At 35.3% G+C, this 26976-nt stretch overlaps 1 long non-coding RNA gene across 1 annotated transcript; it reads left to right on the top strand.

Annotated features, from left to right (window-relative positions):
- The first annotated feature begins 320 nt into the window (after positions 1 to 320).
- On the top strand, positions 321 to 26189 carry LOC140169932 (uncharacterized). The gene is made up of 3 exons (XR_011861436.1): positions 321 to 335; positions 2374 to 2844; positions 23143 to 26189. It is a non-coding gene; the product is annotated as an uncharacterized lncRNA (long non-coding RNA).
- Positions 26190 to 26976: the final 787 nt, after the last annotated feature.

Genomic DNA, 26976 nt, shown 5'->3' with positions numbered 1-26976 from the left:
TGAATACAACAAACTAAGCCCCTTCATGGGTACATAACACAAAAGAGCTTTCCATAGACTTTACGTGTAAAATAGTGGTCACGTTTTTGGCCATAAGTCGAGTTACCTCCAGCTTTGAAATATATATTTGATATCATCTTTATTAGAACAAAATTCTGCATAACATATCTGAAAATGACACAACATTAGGTCTACTTTTTGAGAAAATTAGCGCTATATAAAAAGGACCGATTTTCCCGTGTTTACGTCCGACTGCTAACCGCGTTTTGACCTCGTGTGTTAATGCGCTCATCGTCGTAAACATCAAGTAAAACACGATTTTCAACACTAAAATGGTTAATCGATTTTACACATTTTTTTATGCAAAATTGGGACTATTGCCGGAAACCGCTTCACAGGCGGATTTAGTGGTATGAACCCTCAATGATCAACCTCCACCTTCCGAGATACTGTCGAGCTTGTTTTTTCTTCGGCGGACGGATCTTTCAGGAAGGGTCGGTCGGTCGGTCGGTCGGGCGTTTATTTATTTATTTATTTATTTATTTATTTATTTATTTATTTATTTATTTATTTATTTATTTATTTATTTATTTATTTATTTATTTATTTATTTATTTATTTATTTATTTATTTATTCATTCATTCATTCATTCATTCATTCATTCATTCATTCATTCATTCATTCATTCATTCATTCATTCATTCATTTATTTATTTATTTATTTATTTTTATTGTTAAAACCACCAAAATCTGTAAATAAATTACTATTTTATTTAAAATTTCCCTCGTTTTGCACGCGTATATTTCAGTCAAAATAAATTTCTCAGCAAACACAAAAACGTTTTTAAAACGTTTTAAATAAGTTATATTTTGGGTTTTGGTTTAGGTAAAAACGTTTTAATGACATTAAAATGTCGGGTTATATAAAGGTCATGAAATCGTTTTAAAACGTTTTGTATGAAAACACACTACAACAATATTTTTAAAATGTTTTCGAAATGTCATTGTAAACTATTTTTGCAAACATATTTGGCCAAATATTTTGTCAACACTTAAATAACATTATGTTAAAATATTTGCACCCAGCAAACACAGAAATGTTCTTAAAATGTTTTTTACAAAACGTTTTAATAATATTTAAATGTCGGGTTATATAAAGGTCGTGAAAACATTTTAAAAACGTTATTGTAAATATTTTGGGCAAACATTTTTTTGCAAAATATTTTTTCAACCCCAAAATAACATTTTGTTTAGAATGATTTGTACAAAGTTTTCAAAAATGTTTTTGGAATGTTATTAAAACGTTTTTATACCCTTTACATAACCCGACATTTAAATGTTTTCTGTAAAACATTTGGTATTGCTGTACAGTAAGTTACCAACAAAATGTTATTTAATGTTATGAAAACGTTTTATACCATTAATGTACCCTATATATAACCCGACATTTTAACGTTTTCTGACAACCTTTTATAACCTTTTGCGAATGATGTCGAAAACGTTTTGTGTTTGCTGGGTTACTTTTTTGCCCAAAATAGCTGATTTTATATGCAAACAAAACTCTCCGTCAAACTCAGTTCACTTGTGGCCCCTAAAGACACGGCTGATTTCACACTCATATAGCAAAAAAATTATAAAAAACACACACAGAAAAAGACACGATTGGTTTTTACTAATTATCATGAGTAAGCAGCGCCCTTGTTCACTGATCTGGACTCTTCTCTATTAGTATGTCGCAAATAAATTACATGGACATAATGGGGGTTTTCTTGATATTAAGGAAAGTTTGCACACTAATTTAGCCATTAGTATTTATAAATTTTGGTCATAAAAGGGTCTAAAAGAAGAGGTTCAGATCAACTGCACCGAATTTGTTGTCTATCTTCCGGGGGGGGGGTACTCAGTACAAATGACCATACGTGGACGTGCTCAAACATGGGTAGCATTTTCAGCCTTCTGGTATATCAATGACCCCTTTTTCAAAGCCTATTTTGGTATATGAATGGGTCCTTTTTCAAAATTTTCTCAATTTTTTCGGAAAACAGCCCAATTTGTCCTTAATCTAGCCAAAATTTACAAAATTTTCCAAAAATTTTGGGAAAATTTGTAAAAACTAAGACAATTTTGGGTAAATTCGGCCGAAAACTTTGACTTTTGGTATATCAATGGGTCCAAATTTCTTGAAAAATTGGTATATTTATGGGTCTACTTCCAAAATCTCAGCGGCACATCCCTACCAAAACCAAACTTGAGTACCCCCGGGGGGTCTATCTTGTTCCGATATTGAGCCAGAGGGATTATCAAGCTGCCCCATTATCAGATCTGTATGCTGAAATCGTCACGACTGCGCCCTTGCTTGTTTGACTCACCAGAGGACACTTTTCGGTGAAAAATCTGTGACTGGAAAAAGTAGGGAGAAAGGGCGCTTACCCGTCAATGAATTTCAGACACGAACGTATTTTCATTGCGGACCAGAATGTATAAATTAATTATCATGCCACACGTACGTGATTAATAAGTCATGCAGAAAACTATAAAGAGCCTAACAAAATAACGGTTATTCATAACAAGCTACACGAATACACGATGGCAAAGATCCTAGTTCTCGCTCTACTGATTGTTGCTGTGGCATCATTTGTGCACTGCGCAAACCCAGCTCTAGATGTGACTCTACAAGATCGAAACACCTTGGCGATAAATGATGATGCAGCTGAAGCAAAAATACGCCGTGACCCACTTGCCGAAAAACGCGCGGACCAAGTCAGGCAACGTCGACAATTTATGTCCTCGGTCTACCATTTTGCGAATAACAGCCTGTCTGTAGGGATCTACGATTAAGTTAGGTAAGCTATTCTTTTAAGCATGTTAGATTGGTTAATATAGCCCGCTATGTCGAAAGCTGTCGAAGGTTTGTCGAAAGTCCGCTATGTCGAATATGGAATTTTTCCCAAACGCAGACCTTAAAACTAACCCTAACTCAAAATTCTAACTCTAACTCTAACCCTAGCCATATCCGTAACCATAAACCTAACCCTAACTCTAACCCTACACTCTAAATTACAAGGATTTAAAAATAAATCCTTAAGTTTGTAATTAGGGACCAATCAAGTTTAGATTTCAAATTAATCTGATAGATTTGAATTTCAGATCTTTAAGTTTGGATATTAAATCTGGAAGACTGGATTTTAAATCTAATACTTGATTGGTTCCTAAACACAATCCCTTTAGAGTGTAGCTATATTCCTAATCCTCTTTCATATTCGACAATGTTCGAGCAAACTTTATTTCATATTTGACATAATAGCGAACCCTCTGGTATAATATGAGTAAAATGCCAGTTCGAAGCAAACCTTCGACATCGGCGAACCTTTAACATATAGCTGCAGGCATACACCTGTTCAATATCGTTGATTCTTAAACACTTGAGAACGTTCCTGCAATCCTATTGGTTCTTATCCGTGTGATATGACACGATATAACACGGGTCAGCATGTGTGCATCAACGCGATACTCGTACTCGCTATTTGAACCAATCATAGGCGCATAGCAACAAGGTGACTGATCGATTTTAAACCCTTGGTAATTCCTTGTAAAATGTAGGATTTAATTTGATTAAAATTTGTAATACTTATGATATTTTTTATTTATTAAGTGTTTAAGAATGAGAATAAAGGTATCGGTCTTAGCCCCTGTCGTGCATCTATCGTCTCATATAACACGGGCGCCATCGTTATTTTTGACGTAAAACAATGATGTCTTCGCCTCGTTGATGTCTCTCGTGTTATATGAGACGATAGATGCACTCCAGCGGCTAAAACAATACCTTTATTCTCTAATTAAAGCTCTTTACAATTTTTACCTGTAATTGCATACAGAAAATGTAGTTATTTATTTTGGCTTAGTGTATTCAGCAGGAGCGGTAGGAGGGTGCGGGAATGATTTGTTTGTCAAAATAGCGATACATATTTTTCAGAACACATGTATATAGGCCTACACGTTCATATTATTAGAATGTGACTTTTACAAGCATGATGCAGTCATGTCTACAGTAGAATTCATCTCGACCTTTGCAGGACTTAAACCCCATTGAAAGCTATTAAACCAAGATAACACTCATTGAAACAGCTCAACTGATTAAATCGGATCTTCTCTGGTTGTGCACAAGTGTCTGTTTTACATGTGCGACATCGCAATAAAGCTGGTATTATAGCTTCAGTTGGGTAACCGATTATAAAGGAAACGGAAGGAAACAATGGTATGTGGAGCTTTGTTCACGAAATGAGACAATGACCTCCTTTTTGTTAACCAGCATTCTTGAAAATGAGCAACATAATGATTGTTGACTTAACACGGTTTGGAAATAATTTCTTCATATTTTTGGTGTTATCTGTCGTTTACATATCCTTCCTAAAACACAAAAGTGCGACCCTCTCCAAACACCTTATTAGCTAAAAATTTAGGACATGTTACAAAACTAGAATTTCTAGAATTTCATAGAATACTTTAAATGTAGCCTGTACCGTTTTTTTGTGGCATCCTTCAGAACGGAGCGGTCCGTTACCAATATAGCTCAATATTTTCGGTCAAATCTCCATTCAATTAACACGGGGAGTTGGCTAGCTATGAGCTAGCTATGCTTTGCCCTCACTCATATTTTACAAAAGTGCGACCATTTCGGAACATCTAACCTAGCTGTAATTTTAGGTCATGTAAGAGAAATATATTTGCTAGAAGTTTGGAGAATAAATTAAATATTGGCTGGTTATTTTTCACACAGTGATGTTAACTAGTCAAGTGCCCATTCTTCCAACATACATCATTTGTAGAGGTCACGCGTCAATGGTGAGAGCACTGTGTATTGTGTATAGGAAAACGGACAGTAACTGCAGTATGTTGAATGAGGAATACTTCGGAATCAGCTCCTTTTGTTTATATATAGAAGTCATTATGAGTGAAGTGGATAACCTCCATAGGAAAAACTAGCATTACCCACTCGGTTGTATCCCGGGGGGGGGGGGCACTCAACACAAATGACTATACGGGTATGCTCCCCGGAAAGACCCCCCTTTTGGGCTTCGCAGCTCCGAAAGACCCCCTATATTTGACCAAAATAAAGCTCCGAAAGACCCTTGATTTTGATAATTCCAGCTCTAAAAGACCCAAAAATTGCTCATTCCTCACATTTCTTGTTTTTTCAGGGGATTTTCAACCAAAAAGCCAAGAAAGACCCTTGATTTTGACTTTTCGCAGCTCCAAAAGACCCCATTTTACTTGTTCACAGCCCGGTTCGCAGTTCCGAAAGACCCCCTTTTACCGGTACGCCGTCAGCTCCCAAAGACCCACCACCTCAAAATTCCGGGGGAGCATACCCACCAAAAATATTTGATGTGCCCCCCCCCGGGGTTGTATCGATACTTGGGCTGTAGTGACGTCAAGAAATGATCGAAAATGGTCGCCCCGATACCGGGATATTTAAAGATATTTTAATTGTATTTCTTTATAACGGAGAGGTTTTTTTGTACTTTAAACGAACCATATTTCTTAATTCATAAACAATGATAATAGGGCAAAACATAAAATGACCGGCTGATCTCTTTAAATCGTCTAATCAGGGGATGCGAGTAAGAGTTTTAACAACCCTACATTCATGACATTATAGTCCATACTGCAGTTACTGTCCGTTTTCCTATACACAATACACAGTGAGGGCAAGGCATAGCTAGCCAACTCCCCGTGTTAATTGAATGGAGATTTGACCGAAAATATTGGTATCGGACCACTCACTTCTGAAGGATGCCACAAAAAAACGGTAAGAGCTACATTTTAATTATTCTCTGGCAATCATCATGATGAGTTTCTTATATAGTATGCCGAAATTGGGTACTGTAGGGGATTGACAAAGAGTCGCACTTTTGTGTTTTAGGAAGGATATGTAAACGACAGATAACACCAAAAATATGAAGAAATTATTTCCAAACCGTGTTAAGTCAATAATCATTATGTTACTCATTTTCAAGAATGCTGGTTAACAAAAAGCAGGCATTGTCTCATTTCGTCTCACCATTGTTTCCTTACGTTTCCTTTATAATCGGTTACCCAACTGAAGCTGTATTATAGCAGCTCATTGCTATATCGCACATATAAACAGACACATGTGCACAGCCAGAGAAGATCCGATTTAATCAGTTGAGCTGTTTCAATGAGTGTTATCTTGGTTTAATAGCTTTTAATGGGGTTTAAGTCCTGCAAAGGTCGAGGCGAATTCTACTGTAGACATGACTGCATCATGAACCATGTTCAAACCAATTCAATGCATGACCTCGGAGTTACCTGCATGACGTTGATGGACTATTTTAAAATGGTTGCACATGCACGTTGTTTTAGATTTTCTTATTCCGTATCGCGCTGGTTTCCGTGTTGCCAATATCGCTTATCACACGACGGCGCACAGCTAGTGTCATCGCCCCGATATCTTCATGGCAGAAATCGCCATGGTAGGTTGAATCCACCGCCACGGATGGCCATTATGTATCGACCTGTTTAATAGTGTTGAATCGCATAATGGGCCGAAGGACATCTGACTAAGGCTACTGACAATAGCCCCGATTAGCTCGGTGACTGACCTCGCTGTGTGTCAGTCGAGCATGGTACACCATAGGTCATATTCTTTTATACTACCTTCACGATTGGCCGGGCGATTGGCCTATACACTGCTGCGCTATATAATTCGGCACATATAAATCAGAATTATTGCGGGAATTATTGTCAGTTTTAGACTCAAGACGCAAGCTACTGTCTCAAGACGCAAACTAACGACTATAATATCTGTTCAAAATATATATTCATGTGCAAGGAACCACATCTGGTTTCTTTATACGAAATCATTTACGGGAGATATTCATCATTTTCTACCCCGGGATCCAAAGATTTTCTTCTCATATCAAACTCGTGCATAGCAAATTCACGTGTATCGATCCCGGGTATTTATTTTAGTATCTCTGCTGACAAAGTAATTATTAGCCAGGCGATGTCGGTGTGCGGCGCCCGCCCAATGTGTGCAATGTGACGTCACTACACCCCAAGTATCGAAACATGGCGCATAACAGTCACATTATATGCCATTTCCAAAATGGGCGTGTGTGGATTCACAAAGCCAAGCTAAGCCACTCCTATTAAACTTACTGACTGACCAACAATAGCCAATGAGAAGTCTGCCTTGAGGCTCAAAAGCTGCCATTTTCAGTTTATAATATACTATACTGGTACATTTTGTGTATGAGTTCATTCATGCAGGCACAGAGCAGCTATGGATGTGATATCAGAATGCATCTATTCAGGTTATTATTTGCTCAAGGAATGTTTACTTATCAGTGTTTGTAACTTCTCTATTCATTCATGATAACCACGAATGGGGAATTATTATCCACGGATTTACTTCTGATGGTTTATTTATCTAGTTTGCAATTTGTAATAAGTCTGCACAAATCTGTGGTGGTTTTTTACATGTAATATTTTATAATTCATGCAGCATGTAGAGCCTATACACAACTTGACAATTCCAAAAATATTTTCTTTGTGTTGGATAATTTACAGGCCTAAATGTACAATGTAAATTCCAGTTAAAAAAAAGCTCTTTCAATATTTTCTGACATAGCTGATGATATAAATACCGGGTATAAATAGTGTTATACCTATACTCCATTGTAAATACCGTAAACGTTCGCCTAATGGCGCTATGGAGTTCATGGAAATGAGAGAGCGCCATCCCTGTAAAAGCCGACTATTATCACTGATCATTAAGGGTACGTGAGTGAAACCTATCGACACATACAATTATGAACAAGATCGAACAAACTTGTTCATGATAATGCGGTAATCATTCACCTGATACGTTGTGGCCCAGTGAGCAGAGCATTAGACTATAGTGCGAGGATGAAGAGAACTTGTGGAGAAGATTGATGGTTCGAATTTCATGCAGTAATTTCTGACAGATTATGATGTCTGTCAATGTTTTTTTTTCCAATTTGAGGAAATTTTATTCTCTATTTTCTTGATTTTATCTTTAACATTGTTTATATAATTTTATTATTTTATCTTGTATGTGTCTTTTTTCATGATTCTTTGTTTTTATCGTTTCATTTTAGAGTAACTCAATCCATTCAATCAAATGTTGTAATGAACCTATTTGATTGTATAGGCATTTGTTATGTGTGTGAGACGAACTGTGCCACAAGTCTTTCAATTCGCGCGAGTGTCCTTGCCTATGCATCAGTGGTCATAAGAGGTATATCATTTTATTCGAAAGGGGGGGGGGGGGGGCCCAAATATACGGGGGTCATAAAGTCTTGGAAAGAATAATAGGAGGGGGGCATAAAATGTTTTATGAGGGGGTCATAAAATGTTTTATGACCAAAATGTATAGGGAGTCACACGATTACCACAGAAAGTGTGTTATTTTATTCAAAAAGACTGATTTCAATACAATTTTGGGGTTTGGGATCATAAAATATTTGTTGCTGAAATAGGGGGTGCGCAATTTTATTGACACAGACTTTTTGTAAACTTGGGACCCCCCTCCCGAAAAAAATGATAGCCCTCTAAGAGGATTCAAAAGATAACCTCTGCCCCAATAATCCCTAGCTATATTTGTTTGAATCTGTTCCACGGAGGATGTATCATAATAGGCTCAGTCTTCAAATGATATAAATAAAATCTGAATGAGTGAACGAACAAAATCATACAACGACCAACTGAATAGAGGCTGTGCATATGACCAGAGAAGATGAGAAAAGAGGAGATCGCTCGAACATATAATCCGATTACCCACAGTTAACCTCTATTCACTTTTCTTTGTTTGGGGTACTTAAAACACCACTTGAAACTTCCTTTGTGGTAATCTGTTCATCCGCCACACGCTCGTCTGATTTGGTAGTTCTTTCTAGTGGAGATAATATTCCACACACGGAAGTACATCGTTAAAGTCCCCATTTTGCAGTCAAATCATGCTTTTTTCCTTAAAAAAATAATACTAACCAGGGAGACCATGATTTTTAAACGAGTGAAAAAGCATTATATATATCGCAACTCCCATTAAAAAAAATCCAAAAATTGTTAAGTTATGGAAAGTCAAGCATAATTAATTTTCCAGTCAAATTAATATAAGGTCAAAGGAAAAGAAATTTAAATGATAACTATTTGAATATTTGCGGCAGTTTACGGAAACTTAAAACCAGTGTAATCAGTAATTCAAACTCGTGTCAGTTTCTCCATATACTCCCGTTTTGTGTCCAAACGTGTCCAAAAATGCTATTCGGATCCAAAATGTGGGTCTTTTTCACAGGGATCTCGGGTCAAACTTAGCAGCCAGTCATGCCAAACAATACAGAAATTATATTTCGCGGTCAACTGACGTAACAAATTGATATCCGGGCATGCGTCGTTTAGAGCTAGACAGTCGTGACTCGCAAAGCCACTTATCGTATTAGTTGATCAATCGGATTAGTTCATTGTTTCCATCAATAGGCGGATGCACACATTATTTATTTGATGTGGGCAGCGAGCGACCTCCTCTTTTATCATCTTCTCTGATATGACGTATCATCCCGTAAATATGGCGGACTACTCAAATGCATTCAACAAAAGCATGATTCCATCTACCGCGACAGTTCGTCTCACACACATAACAAAATGCACTACGATCAAATAGGTTGATGACAACATTTGATTGAATGGACTACACTGCGCCATGATTACGGGGAAGAAACCGGTTCAAATCCTTTGTTTGGAGCCAATCGATAAACGCAAGGCCTCTATAGCTATCATTGAATACTGGCTAAGATTCCACAACACAATGAGAACATGTTATAAGGCGCTTTGGAAGGCACACAGTACCCCAATGGCTTTCCATATTATGTGCACGCAACAACTATTCAGTATCGAAGGCCGGTATCGAAGTTACGTAATGTTACTATGTCAACGGGATCACGCGCTTAAGTAATGAACCACGATCGAAACAATCAGTACACAGAAAAGGCATACCAAAGTAGCGTGATCGTAATGATCGCCATACAAACAGTGCTTGGTTCCGATACCATCACGGAGTTACGTAACTACTTCGTGGTCTGATAGTTATATGATCAATGGTCTGATCTACTTGGGTTCGATCCTTTTAAGAAAAGAAAAATAGCTAATCATTTATAATGCATAAATGAATAAAGTAAACACAATTTGTTCTATTTTTCAAAGGTCATTTAACTGTTAAATGTAGTGGAATATATCACGCATTGATAGGTAGCAGGTGGAGCAAATTTTGTCAGCGGTTTTTGTTGCCGTTTGTTCGCAGTGCCTATTATTTATCTAAAAAAAATAAGAAAATTAAAATTAAATTTAAAAAAATTTGTTCGTAAAATGGGGACAAAATCCAAAAACATTTCTTGACCCTTCTTCACATAAAAATAGGGGCAGAAATCAAGATTCGAACAAGGACAATTCACCATTCAAGGCGCACCCTCTACCGACTGAGCTAACGGGTCAGACAATAGAAGTGTGTAATTTTGAACTGAAGAATATTAAAAAATATGAAGAAATTACAATGTTATAAAAAGATTTACCAAAATGAGTTATAACGTATGAATCGATTTAAAAATTAAGTCCAATGGCACTTTGAGAAACAATACCTGAAGAAACCCCAAAACATTTGCTGCTCTAGCAACTAACCTAGTGACCTAAAGTATTGGGTCATGTCACGATATTTTTTTCTGAGGCATTATGTCCAGGTTGCTCAATTTAACATACACGTATCCTTAATGCTGTTGAGATTTTACAAGGATGGCGCTCTCACATTTCTAAGAATCCAAAAGCGCCATTAGGCGAACGTTTACGGTATATGATGAACAGTGAGAACTTAAAAATTAGATACATTTCTTTATCATTATTTTTTGCCTATACACCTCTTCAACAAAATCTCCATCATGATTTAGTATTATTAATGATAGTATAGGGCCTATATTTCTGTTTATCAAAAGGAAAATTTCAAACTAGGCCTGGGCCTACTATCATGACTATAATACTATAGTAATGATCCAAATCCATGCTCTACACTATATAGCAACATTACTATATATAGAGAGGAAATAGTAAGAAATACTGAATGCATTTTTATTTGTTTTGAGGTCTGTTTGGCATTTTACCATTCATTTGTCCTTGTAGGTATTGTAAATTTAACTTAAAGCTCCGGCTTATTACACATAATTGCATAACTTTGCTTGTATATAGTATGACTTAAAATCTTTCAAACTGGAATCAGTGAAACTATGTGCATTTCATCACTGGCGCAGAGAGAATTTCCTTCAGGTCTGAGGAAATTTTAGGCCGTTTTAGCATAGTCTGTTAAATTCAACTTTACAATAATTTTTTTGTCAAATTTCTTTCTTTCTTTCCATCCTTCTTTCTTTCTTTCTTTCTTTCTTTCTTTCTTTCTCCTTCCTTCCTTTCTTTCTTTCTTTCTTTCTTTCTTTCCTTCTTTCTTTCTTTCTTTCTTTCTTTCTTTCTTCATTCCTTCCTTCCTTCCTTTCTTCCTTCCTTCCTTTCTTCATTTCTTTCTTTCTTTCTTTCTTTCTTTCTTTCTTCCTTTCTATGCTATGACAAATTTTTTGTCAAATTTCTTTCTTTCTTTCCATCTTTCTTTCTTTCTTTCTTTCTTTCTTTCTTTCTTTCTTTCTTTCTTTCTTTCTTCCTTCCTTCCTTCCTTTTCCTTCCTTTCTTTCTCTTCTCTCTTTCTTTCTTTCTTTCTTTCTTTCTTTCTTCTTTTCTTTCTTCCTTCCTTTCTTTCTTTCTTTCTTCCTTCCTTCCTTCCTTCCTTCCTTCCTTTCTTCCTTCCTTTCTTTCTTTCTTTCTTTCTTTCTTTCTTTCTTTCTTTCTTTCTTTCTTTCTTTCTTTCTTTCTTTCTTCCTTTATATGCAGGGCGTTTCAACCAATGACAAGCCTTGATTGTGTCCGTTTGTCTGCAATACGCGTGCGCCACGCCGCTCAGCGGCAAGCGGCAGGGTAGTATGAAACCAGCATAAGGACAATGAAACAATCAGGGTTTTTTTTAAATAGAACATTTTAGGCTTACATGAAACTTTAATAACCTGGAATCATGTAAATCTTTGGACCTTGCAACTGCTAAATTGTTGATCGGCTATGATTTAGCTATTGAAATAGCCTACTGAACAAAAAGACACAAAAAGCATCACAATTATCTCATACCATTGAGGAGTTATGGCTTTTCAAGCTCAAAATTAGGCGAAAATTGCATTTTTTCCCAATTAAATTGTCAACCTGACCCCAACTTTCTAACCCTGTTACGAAAAATAAGAAACAGATTTATCCCGTTTAATGATTTGAATATCACAAATCCCTTGTCACATAATTAGCATAAACAATTAGGCTATGCACTACTCAGTAGTTTTCATGTTCATAGGCCTACACTCAGCAAGTCAATTTTTTGTCACCCCAAAACGGCCATTTTCGGCCAAATTGGACCAAAAATTAATTTTTCTCAAAATCAGTGAAAAATAAGGGATTTTAAGTGTCCAAAATCTGAAAATATGTGACATTTTACCCCTAGAAACATTTAAGTAATCAAGAATTTTGACTGTTTTCACCCCTAAATATTTTTTCACACGACACGCGTGTCCGCCAAACGTAAATCAAAACTTGAATGCTGTCATATCATTAGATTTAGAAAGTTTACTTCGAGGACTGTTAAATGTCAACAAATAAAAAAATATCAAATTTTAATCATTCATAAAATTTGTATTATATCGCGAATTAAAAAAAAAATGATATCAGAAGGACATTCCTCGTATTCATAATTCAATTCGATATGTCGGATGTGCTCTCATGTCCCATAAAAAATACCAGCGTGCTGGATCTAGAAAATGAGCGTTTATTGCGTTTCGACAGTATTTTTTGTGGGACATGAGAGCACCTCAGACTATCGAATTGCATTCTGAATACGAAGCATGTCTTTCTTATATCAAATAATTTTCATTTTTGAAAATCACAATATAATACAAATTTTATGACAAATTATAAAATTTGATATTTTTCAAATTTTGATATATAACAGTCCTCGAAGTAAATTATATAAATCTAATGATATATTCTTAAAGTGTATGTAGCTGGAAGGAAAAGCCGACGGTCAATTGAAAATTTTGACCTTTCATATTGAAGATATGGATTTTTTCCCAAAAAGACCTATTTTTTTGGTGTTTTGGGAAAAAAATCCATATCTTCAAAACGAAAGGTCAAAATTTTCAATTGATCGTCGGCTTTTCATCCCACCTACCTACACGTTAAGTATAAATCATCAGATTTATAAAGTTTACTTCGAGTACTGTTAAATATCAGAAATATCAATTTTAATGATTTGCCATAAAATGTGTATTAAATTGCGAATTTCAAAAAATCAAAATTATTTGACAAAATTCTTCGTATTCAGAATGCAATTCGATATGTCTGATGTGCTCCAATGTCCCAAAATAAATACTGTCCAAACGTTCATACCCCTTCCCTTAAGTGCAGACAATACAGAGCACATGCCTCCAATCGATTTGAAAATATTTAGAAAATCCCACAGGAAAATTGCCAAAAAGGGCTTGTGCCACCCAATCAGGCCCGGCTCCCCCAATCAACGCCCCCGCCCACATCCTTGGGTCCATGGAAATACATATCAACATGATCAACGTAAATTTGAGCAGTCAAATTTCTCCGGGTTCCAAATACGTTTATGCGTTTAAGGGATGGGGTATGAACGTTTGGACAGTATTTATTGTGGGACATTAGAGCACATCGGATGATATCGAATTGTATTTTGAATACGAAGAATGTCCTTCTGATATCAAATAATTTTGATTTTTTGAAATTCACAATGTAATACACATTTTATGGCAAATGATTAAAATTGATATTTTTACTGTTAGTAAAATTGATATTTTTGATATTTAACAGTACTCGAAGTAAACTTTATAAATCTGACCTTTCGTATTGAAGATATGGATTTTTTCGCCAAAACACACAAAAAAAATTAGGTCTTTTTGGGAAAAAAATCCATATCTTCAATATGAAAGGTCAAAATGTTCAATTGATCGTCGGCTTTTCCTCCCAGCTACGTACACTTTAAGAACATATCATTAGATTTATAAAATTTACTTCGAGGACTGTTATGTATCAAAAATGTGAAAAATATATTGTCAAAAAAATTGTATTATATCATGAATTTCAAAAAATGAAAATTATTTGATATCAGAAAGGCATTCTTCGTATTCAGAATGCAATTCGATATGTCTGATGTGCTCTCATGTCCCACAAAAATACTGTCGAAACGCTCAAAACGTTCATTCCAGATCCCTTAATAGAAACGGAAAAACCATGATAAGACACTGGATGAAATGGTAAAACGGCTTGATATTTATAACTCAATCTTTTTTTATCCTATTTTCCCTGCCCCTTCTAATTGGGACAAAACCCGGAAGGGGCGGAGGCAACCGAATATAGGGGTCATTCAGCGCAGCGTAGACATGGTAGAACCTTAAAAAAAAGCTTTAAAAGGGTGTGTTTCGGTGCAGGTGGACTGCTAAAAGTGAGGCTTATGAAAAGTTAGTAAACTGGTCATGTTTAGGTAGTATTTATCATTAATCATGTTAATATGAACCATGTACAGTCTACAGGCTACACACATAGGCTATACATGTACTTCTAGGAGAAAAGCTGACCTGAATTGAACTGCTTACAGCCTTGCAAGCCATAATCCCACCCAAACATACTGAATTAACAAAAAGATATTTTCCCAACTTTAGAGCTTATCCGGGATATTGAGCATAAGCAACACAAACAACAGCTTTACATTTGTATAGTTCCATCTTATGATCATCAAGGGTCTATATTATGACTGTGCTCTCATTTTTGTGGACGGGTGGAAATGTGCCCTCTTTAAGGCTTGCTCTAAATTCGAGTGATAAAAACGTTAACCGATATTGAGGGTGTTGTAGAGTGAAATTTACAGTACAGAAAACATATTTTAATCGCATAGTATGATTAGTTTACTAATCATACTATGCGGTAAATTTCTGAACTGCCCACTGTAAACTTGTATAACTTAGCTGATAGTTTAGGATTTGCTCACCTATGCGCCGATGAAAGGGAATTGTGCGAATAAGAATTTTTTCTCAGATAATTTTCCTGTAGGTTTTAAAGAGTTTGATTTTTAGTGTTCATACCATTTAATGGGGTGTGTGTGGGAATAATGGGGAGGGGGTAAAACAAGGTACAATGATCCCAAAGAGGATCCAAAAGTTCAGTGTTTTAGGGGGAGAAGAAAAATAAAAATAAAAATCAATTTATGCGATAATTTTCAGCCTATTTTGGGAGCCCATTATGAGACCCACAATTGGAGGTAAAGCCCGGCCTCAGTGCAGGGAGAAAATAATATTATTTTTCCACGAGAACTTTTAAAAACAAAAGTGATTAAAGCACAGATTTAAAGCCAACAGGATAGAAGAGCAATTTTTTCTCAGTTAGATAATTTTCCTATAGGTCTATATACCTCAGGTAGAGGAAGCATATGACTTGAGACAGTGGGTATATATGATTTCTGTGTATAGATAGTCAGGGAATAAGTCATGAGAATCTCGTTAAGTGAACCTGCAGCCAACCCCCCCCCCACCCACCCACCCACAACACACACACACACCACCACCCACACTTTTGAAATCATGTGCCCGTAAGAAGGATCCAAAAATTCAAGACTGTAAAAAAGGGGTGATCAATCAAAACATTTCACACCGTAAGGGTACACAGAAAACTAATTATGAAAGAGCATACATGTAAGTTGAATATCCATGTCCTGCGTGTATGTTCATAAGTCATAAATTGCATAATTACCATCTTCAGTACATAGCGATAAATTACATAATTATAATGAACACCATGAGTACAGTAATCAGCAGTTAGGTATACTATTAAATGTCATAATTACTGTTTTCAGTAGATCGCAATAATAAACTTCATACCCAATGATAACTATAGTACTGTCTTCAATACAGTAATATAAATTGTCGTCTTCCGTAGTAATCAATATGAAATCACATACTTACTGTCTTCAGTAGATAGCATTATTAAATGACATAATATTAATAATAAATTATATAATAACTGTCTTTAGTAGATAGCAATATTAAATGACATAATATTAATAATAAATTATATGATAACTGTCTTTAGTAGATAGCAATATTAAATGACATAATATTAATAATAAATTATATGATAACTGTCTTTAGTAGATAACAATATTAAATGACATAATATTAATAATAAATTATATGATAACTGTCTTTAGTAGATAGCAATAATAAACATAAGTACAGGGTGAGTCAAAAAACTGCAATAAAGCAAAGAATCAATATTTATGTAAGAACCAAGTCGAACTTCCCCAATATTGAAAACTTCTATAAATGCTACACTCAATGGCCACCTTCTGTGAAAATATGAAGTGAATCGCGACTACCGTTTAATTTTTATGAGTCCTTTTGTTGCGATACCCAATTTCGTTATTTGTCCACGAGGTACCATGTATTTTGAATGAGAGCACACAGTGCACGGTAAAGACACCACATCTGAAACTGACTTTAACTTAAAAATAAGGTTGATTTTTATGTTATTTTAATTTCTTTCTGTTTTCTGTTCAAACAATTACTTTAAGTCCTTCATACCTCACTCAACTCCAACTCCAGTTTTTTGTAATCCCAATATGTCCAACTTACTGGATATTTTGAAATTCACTCCACTTCAATTTGCGCTCATTTCATTTTGACATTAGAAAAACCTGCCTACAAATTTATATCTTTTGATAGAGAATAAACATCTTTAAAATAAAGGTAAAATGAAAATAACAACCAGTGGCGTAGATTTCTTTTTGACATTGGGGGGATGGAGTTTGAAAAAATTCTCGAAGTATAGTCAATCCAGCACCTTTTTGCGACATAATAAGTTTATGTTACAAAAGCGCACGAGAAATTTTGCTATTTTTAAGCTAATCTGATTAAATATGGTGTAAAAGTAGAATAAATGTATTTTGGGGGCTAAAATGAGCAAATATGAGGTTAATTTGATCAGAAAACCATTATCAGGCGTCAACATTGGGGGATGATTGTATGGACCATCCCCCTTGCAAAATATTGGGGGATAAATCCCCCATCCCCCCCCGGATCTACGCCTATGATAACAACAAATAATGTTTCTTCTCCTTAAACAAGACCAAGGGCAATAACACTTTGGGTGCTCCATTTTATAATAATGCCAATGAGGTTAAGAAAATGGCAGTTGTTCCAAACATGAAATCTACCTTACACAGAGTGGGATGACATTCAAATTTTAGATGTCTCTTGGACAAACATTAAAATTGGGTAGCGATATAAAATGTGACATAAAAACAAAACGGTAAATGCTAATTCCTTAATTTTTTCACACAAGGTCACTGATGGATATACCATATATAAAATGTTTTAAAACCTAAAAAGTTCAACTCGGTTCTTAAATAAAAATGGATTCTTTTCTCTATTGCACTTTTTTGACTCACCCTGTAGTACAGTAAACAGTAGCTACAATCAACGAAATTAATAGTTGGCACACCTTGACAATATATATTTTGGAACTCTTCATTGCGTCTCTGATAGTTCAGTTGACTATGTGTTAGTACAAACCTTCTTCTTTCCCCTTCCCTCCTCCATTCGCCCTCAATCAATGTTGGGGAGAGCCCAATGGAAAAAGTGTTTTCATCAACATTGAACTGGGGAGGGTGGGGATTTACATTAGTATGCCAGAGTGTGCCAACATTTCCTTGATTGTTGGTAGTAATATTAAATGTCATAATTACTTTCTTCAGTAGATCCTAATAATAAATTTCATAACCAATGATAACTATACAGTAATTATAATAATAATAATATAAACAGGGTACATAATAGCCGTCTTCGGTAGATATTAATATAAATTCACATGATTTCTGTCTTCAGTAGTTAGCAATATCAAATGACATAATTACCATCTTCAGTAGATAGTAATAATAAATAACATAATTACTGCCTTTAATAGATATTAATAATAAATTACATAATTATTGTCTTTAGTATAGATAGCAATAATGAGCATAAGTACATACAGTAAACAAACAGTAGCTAGGTACTAATATTAAATGTCATAATTTCTGTCTTCAGTAGATCCAGATCATAAACTTCATAACCAATGATAGTACTGCCTTCAATACAGCAATTATAAATTACATACTTGCCGTCTTCAGTAGATATCAATATGAAATCACATTATTGTAGATAGTAATATCAAATGACATAATTACTATCTTCAGTAGATAGTAATAATAAATAACATAATTACTGTCTTCGTACATAGCAATAATGAACCTCATAAGTACAGTATTTATGTATATTAAATGAGATAATTATTGTCTTCAGTAGATCACAATAATGCACTTCATTTAGCAGTAATAAATTACATTAATAATTGTCTTTACTAGATAGCTATATTAATGATTACTGGCATTTGCCGAATCTGAGACGCAGAAATGACACCGATTATTCAGTGTAATGCGGGAAAAAGCCAAATTTTCGTCCCTATTTGTCAATTTGTTGTCCCATTGCTAGTGGGGGGGGGCAATCAGGGTAGGCTTAAAGAATGGCGGGTCCTTCATTCTTGAAACAATCTGTTGCACAAATTTGCACAATTTGCTGACCCCCCGAAATTCACTTCCCCCCCGAAAAACATTCTGGTGCCGCTACTGCCCATGGGGGGCAATCAGGTAGGCTTAAAGAATGGCGGGTCCTTCATTCTTGAAACAATCTGTTGCACAAATTTGCACAATTTGCTGACCCCCCACCGAAATTCACTTTGCCCCGCCCCGAAAAACATTCTGGTGCCGCTACTGCCCATGGGGGGGCTAAACCAAGTTTTCGTCCACGACACTTTTTAATCTTTGCCGTTCCTATTTCTCTCAATATTTTCTAAGGAGGGGGGCAATTTGGCCTTCGGCTCCCCTGGCTACGCCACTAGCACTGGCCCGATCTAATGGAACCGGGGTTTTTTTCAACCCCGATTTTTTGGCATATTTGTAATGTTTACACATGTCCCAAGTTGCACATATGGAACCAACCAAATTTGTTGTTTTTGTACATAGGTCAACAAAGCAAAGTACGACACAAAGTCCTATTATGACTTTATGTCCTCCCATAAAACTACATTTTGTTAAACGGCCAAAATAACCAGTATAGGGTTTCTTTCACTTTACCTTGCGATTTCAGCAAAATGGACAGAAGCACTTCGCGACAGATGAGTATAGATTAACAAATCTAAAATTGGAAGGAAATCGTACATGGCTTTAGTATAAACCGTCCACATCAGAGTCTCCGGAAGATTGTAAAATTTAAGATATTGGTGCATGGGGGTGGCACCTGGCTCCAAGTTATTGGGGATGGGCAATGGTACTTGTCCATAGTCAAAAATTATTCGTCACTCCTCCAACCCCCTCCCCACCACCCCTCCTCCCAACCCACCCACCCCATCGGTTCCGGAGGCATTACCCCCCAGGTAATCTAGAAAACAGGACTTGAAAATGGGACCCGATCAGTTTTATTTATATACATGTAGTAATAAATTTAGTTACTTTGCATACATTTTTCAGGCCTGTTTTAATATATAGGGTAATCTGGAAAACGGGGACACAAAAAGGGGGTGGCGGTCACATTTTTCGAGAACGGGGACAGACCTATTTTTAAAAAACGGGGACTGACATGAACCCATTTTCCAGTCACTTGATCGCATTGCAGTATAAAAACAAGTACAGTTAGGCTTATTTTGCTTTTTCTGTGGGGAAAATTTCTGTGGGGAGAACTCTGCCTCTTCCCCACCTAGCTACGCCACTAATAAGGGACCGTTCACAAACACTTGTTAGGGGAGCCTGATGCAAGGGGGGCTGAAAAAATGACCAGAAATTTTCCTGAAAAATTTATATGCATTTCTATGGGGTTGACCCATAATTTTCATGTCAAAAGGGGGCTGAAATTCTTGAGGTTTGTAAAGGGGGGGCAAAAACCTACTGCAAATATTCTTTAAGTGTTGGCAAAATATTTGGTAAAAATGTTTGCAAAAATATTTGACAATAACAATTTGAAAACATTTTCAAAATATTGTTGCAGTGTGTTTTCATACAGAACGTTTTTTAAAACGTTTCCATGACATTAATATAACCCGACATTTGGTGTTATTATATAATGTTTTTATCTAAACCAAAACCCAAAGTATAACATGTTTAAAACGTTTTAAAAACAATTTTGTGTTTGCTGAGTAGCCTAAAATACATCAGAGGAAATGAAAAAGATCTTCCAGCAAAAAGATTTTACAATATACATGTAGGTTATCAGTAGTGTTCATGATTCCAGTTCAAAATCTGTGTATAATTCAAAACTTAAAAAAGCTTTTTTTTTTTTTTTTTGAGACTTTCTCATAAATGTAGGTAGTGTTATGAACAGATTTTGATGAGATATGCAGGGGATTGATTAGGCATGAATGCGAACACTACCAAATCAGAAATAATAATTTCTATCATTCAAATGATATCGTTTCAAAATCTTACACAGATGAAGTTAGATTTTAAAATATGAAACATATAAAGACTTTAAACAAAAGTGAAAGATTATTCTTAATTACATTTAGTGATTTATCTAATATCCTTGTACGATGAGCGTTTGGACAACATATTTATTTTGTAGGACATGATGAGAGCACATCAGACATATCTAATTGCATTCTGAATACGAAGAATGTCTTTCTGATATCAAATAATTTTGACTTTTTGAAATTTGCGATATAATACAAATTTTATGACAAATTTTTAAAATTTTATATTTTTAACATTTTTGATATTTAATGATACATAAAATTAGAAGAAACAATTATTCCATGCTGATTCACCACAGACTGTTTTAAATTTAATGATGTGAACTTTAAAAGTGTATGTTGTTGTTGTTATTGTAATATTAGTTATTTTTGCATATGCATATTATTGCGTAATCAGAGGGTAATAACAGCATTGATTTATTTCACCAAAGACAGAAATAAAGCGATGGGGTATCATGTTTAGACAGAAGGCTTATCTTTTGTGGAAAATTAGAGCACATCAGACACATCGAATTGCATTCTGAATACGAAGAATGTCCTTCTGATATAAAATGATTGACCTTTTCGAAATTTGCGATATAATACACATTTTATGACAAATGATTAAAAAATGATATTTTGATATTTAAAAGACTCGGAAGTAAACTTTATAAATTAAATGATATGTACTTAAAGTGTATGTAGCTGTGATGAAAAGCCGACAATCAATTGGAAATTTTAGTATTTTTGGGAATGAATAATGTCAGTAAGTTTTCTATGTTCATGATTAACAAATCTGTGTATAATTCAAAATTCAAAACTTTTTTGAGAGGCTCATATCAAAATTATGAATAGGTCTCCATGTAGGATGTGTGAAACAAGAATACATTTTTAGATAAGTCACATTAAAAAGTAATAGGCCTATGGGTTAATGCAGGGTGTTAGTTGATAAGTCATGAATGTTAACATTAATAAATTTATATTATATACCTAGGCCTAGCTTTAAAATCTTAGCATGCTTCGAGAGATGACTCTAAATATCCTCAAACTTACTCAAATAATAGGCCCCTAATTAATATTCTTATTTTCACTAGCATGCAGGACATGAGTCTGTAACTGCCTTCCTGGTAACTTTGTATCAATCAAAATTCTAAATTAATGGCTTGTTTTGCACCACAAATTAGTCAATAAAAACGAACCAAAATAACACTAATTATTTGCCTGATGTAGCTACACTTGAATCCGCTGCGTTGAGGGACGTTGAGGTTCCTTTAAAACCAGAGAAGGTCTGCTTAAACCAGAGAAGATGAGAAGAATTTCTCATCTTCTCTGCTTAAACTATAGGCCTACAAGTTATGGCTCAATCTGTAATTTTATTTTATATGTTTAATATGCACATAAACCAATGATTTGGCATAAAGTTTGATCATTATTTGATCACACTGCACTATACTGGTACTCCTGCATATGATCAGACGAAAATGATGGTATATGAGGAAATATAAAACTCAAATCTTATTTATTCAAAACTTTCAAATAGCATTATAGAGCATAGCTGTATGATTATAGTATTCCAATTGAATGAACAGCCTTGAGAATTCTGCCAAATGAATGAATAGACCATGAATGGACTATGGAGTTGAAAAGACTGATATTTACTTTAACCATGTTTACTGTCCATTCAACCATATCTCATCAACATTATATGCAGTGACCAGCCACTTGTCTGTTATTACCATAATATAGACATATGTGATCCTTTTCTATTGTTAACAAACTGTCTGTAATCTAGCTTATGAATAATCAGTACTTAGTCCAAAAGTGGCGTATAAGTTGACTGCTATGACTTCCACTGATGACTTTAATTAATTACACTAATTAACAAAAGTGTTTGATTCTAACAATACCGTCAATGTAACTAGAAAGGCAAGGTCCTTTTAAAAAAATTAAGGAAGATTAAGGGCGGGTGGAGAAAGAAAGACAGACAAAATCGAAATAATTCAATCTCTTAACGTCAAAGACTCATGGTAGTATTATCCTGGGGTAGAATAGTCCGACGAGTAGGACTTTTTTTCTAAGTTACCAGACTATAATCAGCTCAGACTATGATCACTATCTGACATGGCGCAAGAAAGACGAATCGCGAAAGTCCAGTGACCGCGCCGTGGTGGTGGTTAGTATGTGGTAAATCTTTCTTGAGCGATCAGAGTCAGAGTATAGTTGGTAACCATTGGTAACTATTAAGAAAAAACAGGTCCTACTCGTTGGACTAGGGTAGAAAGGGGACGGGGTTCTACAACAAATCTACACCGCTCCTGTGATTAAAGTCTTCCTTAACCTCTTTGATTATTCTTTTTCGTTAAGATCATATTAATATTTCAATAATTTAATAAATTCAGCTCTTTTTTTTGTTTATATCATACTTTCAGAATCGCACTCAATGTGTCATCATTAATGGGAATTCGGCATATCTCAGTCAAACACCAGAAGAAGGCGTTCCACATGGATCAGTTATTGAGCCACTTGCTGTCACTCTTTATTCTTCTCTAATTGATGATATTATAATAACAGATTCATATCATATGGCTTGTCAAAAATAATTTATGTAGATACCCAAATTTATGTTATAGTCAAACTACCCATTCAACTATTTCAAATCTTGAACTATGTGTCAACCTGGTCAAAGCCTTAACGCATTGGTCAACTGCAATGATCTCAAACTGAATGCTGATAAAACTGAAGTTCTTCACTTATCATCTCGCTTTCGCATTTCATCTATAAACATTTCCATCCATCACCACACATCCGTGACTCGACGATTGAACCAACTCCGAGTGAAAGAAATCTAGGTGTAATTGCTAAACCAGGGGGCATTCAACTAGAAATGACGGGTATGTGCCTGTCATTACACCACTGAGTCAAATATACCCGACGGCCTCCCCTTTATTCATTCGGCTATCCAATTACCCCCCCCCTTTTTCTAGAATTTTAACAAAAAATACCATGAAATAATGCAAAACCTTTCAAACTCTCTTATTTTAGCTGATTTGAATTATTTTGGCAAATTTGAATAAAAAGAGGAATTTTGCTACCCGATGACCCAATTGTTTTCATTATTATGTTTTGATGGATCCAAGTGTATGAAGTTATTGAATCCAAAACATAATAATGATTAAATTGGGTGCTTTACGCCCAATATTTATTGGTCTCGCTATGAGTTTTGAAATATTGGACTCGACCACGTCTTGTCCAATATTTTAAAACTTATAGCTCGGCCAATAAATATGGGCTCAATCGATCCAAATTTATATCAAACGTTTGTACCATTTTTTTCCCAAAATTTTGTACCCAATTTTTCTTTCATGTGTTTTTTTTCCAAATGACCTCCTTTTTAAACAACCTTTACATGCGATAGGCCACGCCGGTATAATACCTCTGTCACTTCTAAAGTTAAGTGCCCTCCTCGGGTGTTGAACATGATATTTCTCATCTGCTTCATACATAAGGCTGCGATCACATAGAAGTATACGGTATACGGTATTCGTTATACGAAATACGCTCATTCGATCAAGCTGAGTTCATATAGGAGTATACTATATGTGAACTCAGCCTGATCGAATGAGCGTATTTCGTATAGGGATTAGCGACTATAGGCATGATCATGATGATAGGTCAGTTTACCAATTTTCTTCGTCTAATCAAATGCTTGTAACTTTACTTCTTGAGGTCACATTGCATTCAATGAGGTGTCATAATGTGCAGAATAGTGCATCTATTTAAAAAAATGAATTTACCCACATATGGTTTAGTTTTAAAATTAGGACGGTATACGCTGCACTAAAATCGAACGCGCACGATTCCCACTTATTCCCACTATACTACTATACGCAGGTATACGGCCTTTTCGAATAGTGCCCTCTTAGTGTGACCCGGTACTATGAAATTACCTTACTCGATTTAAGCTATACGCGTACACCTGCAAAACGTGCACCGTATGCCCGAATAGTATACTTCTATGTGATCGTAACCTTATGTGACCCTACTATGAAATTGCCTTGCTCGATTTAAGCTATACGCGTGCACCTGCAAAACGTGCACCGTATGGCCGAATAGTATACTTCTATGTGATCGTAGTCTTATGTGACCCGGTACTATGAAATTACCTTACTCGATTTAAGCTATACGCGTACACCTGCAAAACGTGCACCGTATACCCGAATAGTATACTTCTATGTGATCGTAGCCTTATGTGACCCGGTACTATGAAATTGCCTTGCTCGATTTAAGCTATACGCGTGTACCTGCAAAACGTGCACCGTATACCAGAATAGTATACTTCTATGTGAACGCATCCTTATGGAACAATCTTCCTCTTCATATCAAGAACTTACTAAATGTTGAGCAATTTAAAGGGGCATTTCGTGATCCACAGCCTCATCCCCCCACTTTTCTGCAAAAAAGTTGAGATTTTTATATCACTGGAAACCTATGGATACATAATGTTTATGTACAAAATATTTCTTGCAGATTACTTCGTTTTGCAAAGATATCGTGAAATTTGAATTTCGTTCTGGTGCACCAGAACGAAATTACAACGCATTGTCTATGGAGCAGTGTAATACACATAATCATGCATAACTCGCAAACGCAAAATCGGAATCAACTGAAATTTTGGGAATAGGCTTTTTTCGTAGATATGTGCTGAAAAATGTCATAAAAAGATGATGCTAGGATCACGAAACACTCCTTTAAAGCCATTTTATACGATATGAAATTGATTAAATTGTGTTTCAAACCTGCTTTTCTGGCATTTATTTTGTAATGTTTACACACATGTCCTAACTTACAAATAGAATCGCCTAAATTCATCGTGTTTGTCATCGTACATTGTGGCTTTAAATCGCAGTTACGGAATCGGATAAGAACGTTTCCACAGTTTTTTGTTGGACATGAGAGCACATCATCACCCGGGCCACATCAGATCTATATATCGAATTTCATTCTGATATCAAATAATTTGGATATTTTTCAAATTAGCGACATAATACAAGTTTTCCTCCCAACGCTTTTCCTCCCAGCTAGCTACATACACTTTAAGTAAATATCATTAGATTTTACTTCGAGGACTGTTAAATGTCAAAAATATCAATTTTTAATAATAATTTGCCATCAAATTTGTATTATATCGCGAATTTCAAAATTCAAAATTATATGGTATCAGAAGGACATTCATCGTATGTCTGATGTGCTCTCATGTCCCACAAAAAACTGTGCAAATGTGGGTGACAGAGCTCTTAAAGATTCCATTTTTTTTACTCTATCACCCCGGGCTCTATCATATTAGAACTGTTGTGTGCTTTAGTTTCTGTAATATCTTTGTGTAATATCGTATAAATGTAATTATTGAATTTTTTATGTTTTAAGCTTGGAAACACTGCTGTGTCTACAAAATTTAATTTATTATTATTATTATTATTATAGAAAAAAATTAATATTTAATTCGTGTACATCGTGGAACATTAAACTACGCTTGTTACTCTGCGACTAATCTAATACACGAGCCTACAACGATACTCTAGGCGCGCGGCGTCCAGATTAGCGAGGTTATCTCATATTATCTGCGTATAGACGATTTCCGTAATTGACCACTTCGTCGCCGGTGGCGGCGTTTGGCTCTGCTAACTCCAGTTTAGCGGAACAGAAACACTGAAAGCGAGGCCAAAGATCAAATTACATACTCCCAATTGTGCAAAGTTAATTTGCTAAGTAAATATAAGGACTATCTAGCTGAGACTAGATACATAATGTAATAAAGCACAATAAATATTATGTTTAACATTTTGCTAATTTTAATCTGCATAATTAATTATGGTTAATTTCTTGAAAAATAAAATGAACTCTAATTAATTATGCAGATTAAAATTATAAACTATATTTCTACTATACTACATTATGTACCAAGTTTCAGCTAGATAGTCCTTATAGTTATTTAGCAAATTAACTTTGCATAATTGGGAGTATGTAATTTGATCTTTGACCTCGCTTTCAGTGTTTCTGCTCCGCTAAACTGGAGTTAGCATAGCCAGAAGCCGCCAACGGCGACGAAGTGGTCAATTACGGAAATCGTCTATACAACAGCTTACTACGCACAGCCACGCAAAGAGTATGTTCCATGATATACACAAATTAAATAATTTTATAGTCACTATTATTATGGTATTGCTGGTCGCCTTCTTCATTATGTGCATTGAATACATTTTGCA

The sequence above is a fragment of the Amphiura filiformis genome, chromosome 14 (assembly GCF_039555335.1).
Source record: "Amphiura filiformis chromosome 14, Afil_fr2py, whole genome shotgun sequence".
NCBI classification, from domain to species: domain Eukaryota; kingdom Metazoa; phylum Echinodermata; class Ophiuroidea; order Amphilepidida; family Amphiuridae; genus Amphiura; species Amphiura filiformis.
Note: the sequence above shows the minus strand (reverse complement) of the source record. Positions and strands in the feature narration are given on the sequence as shown.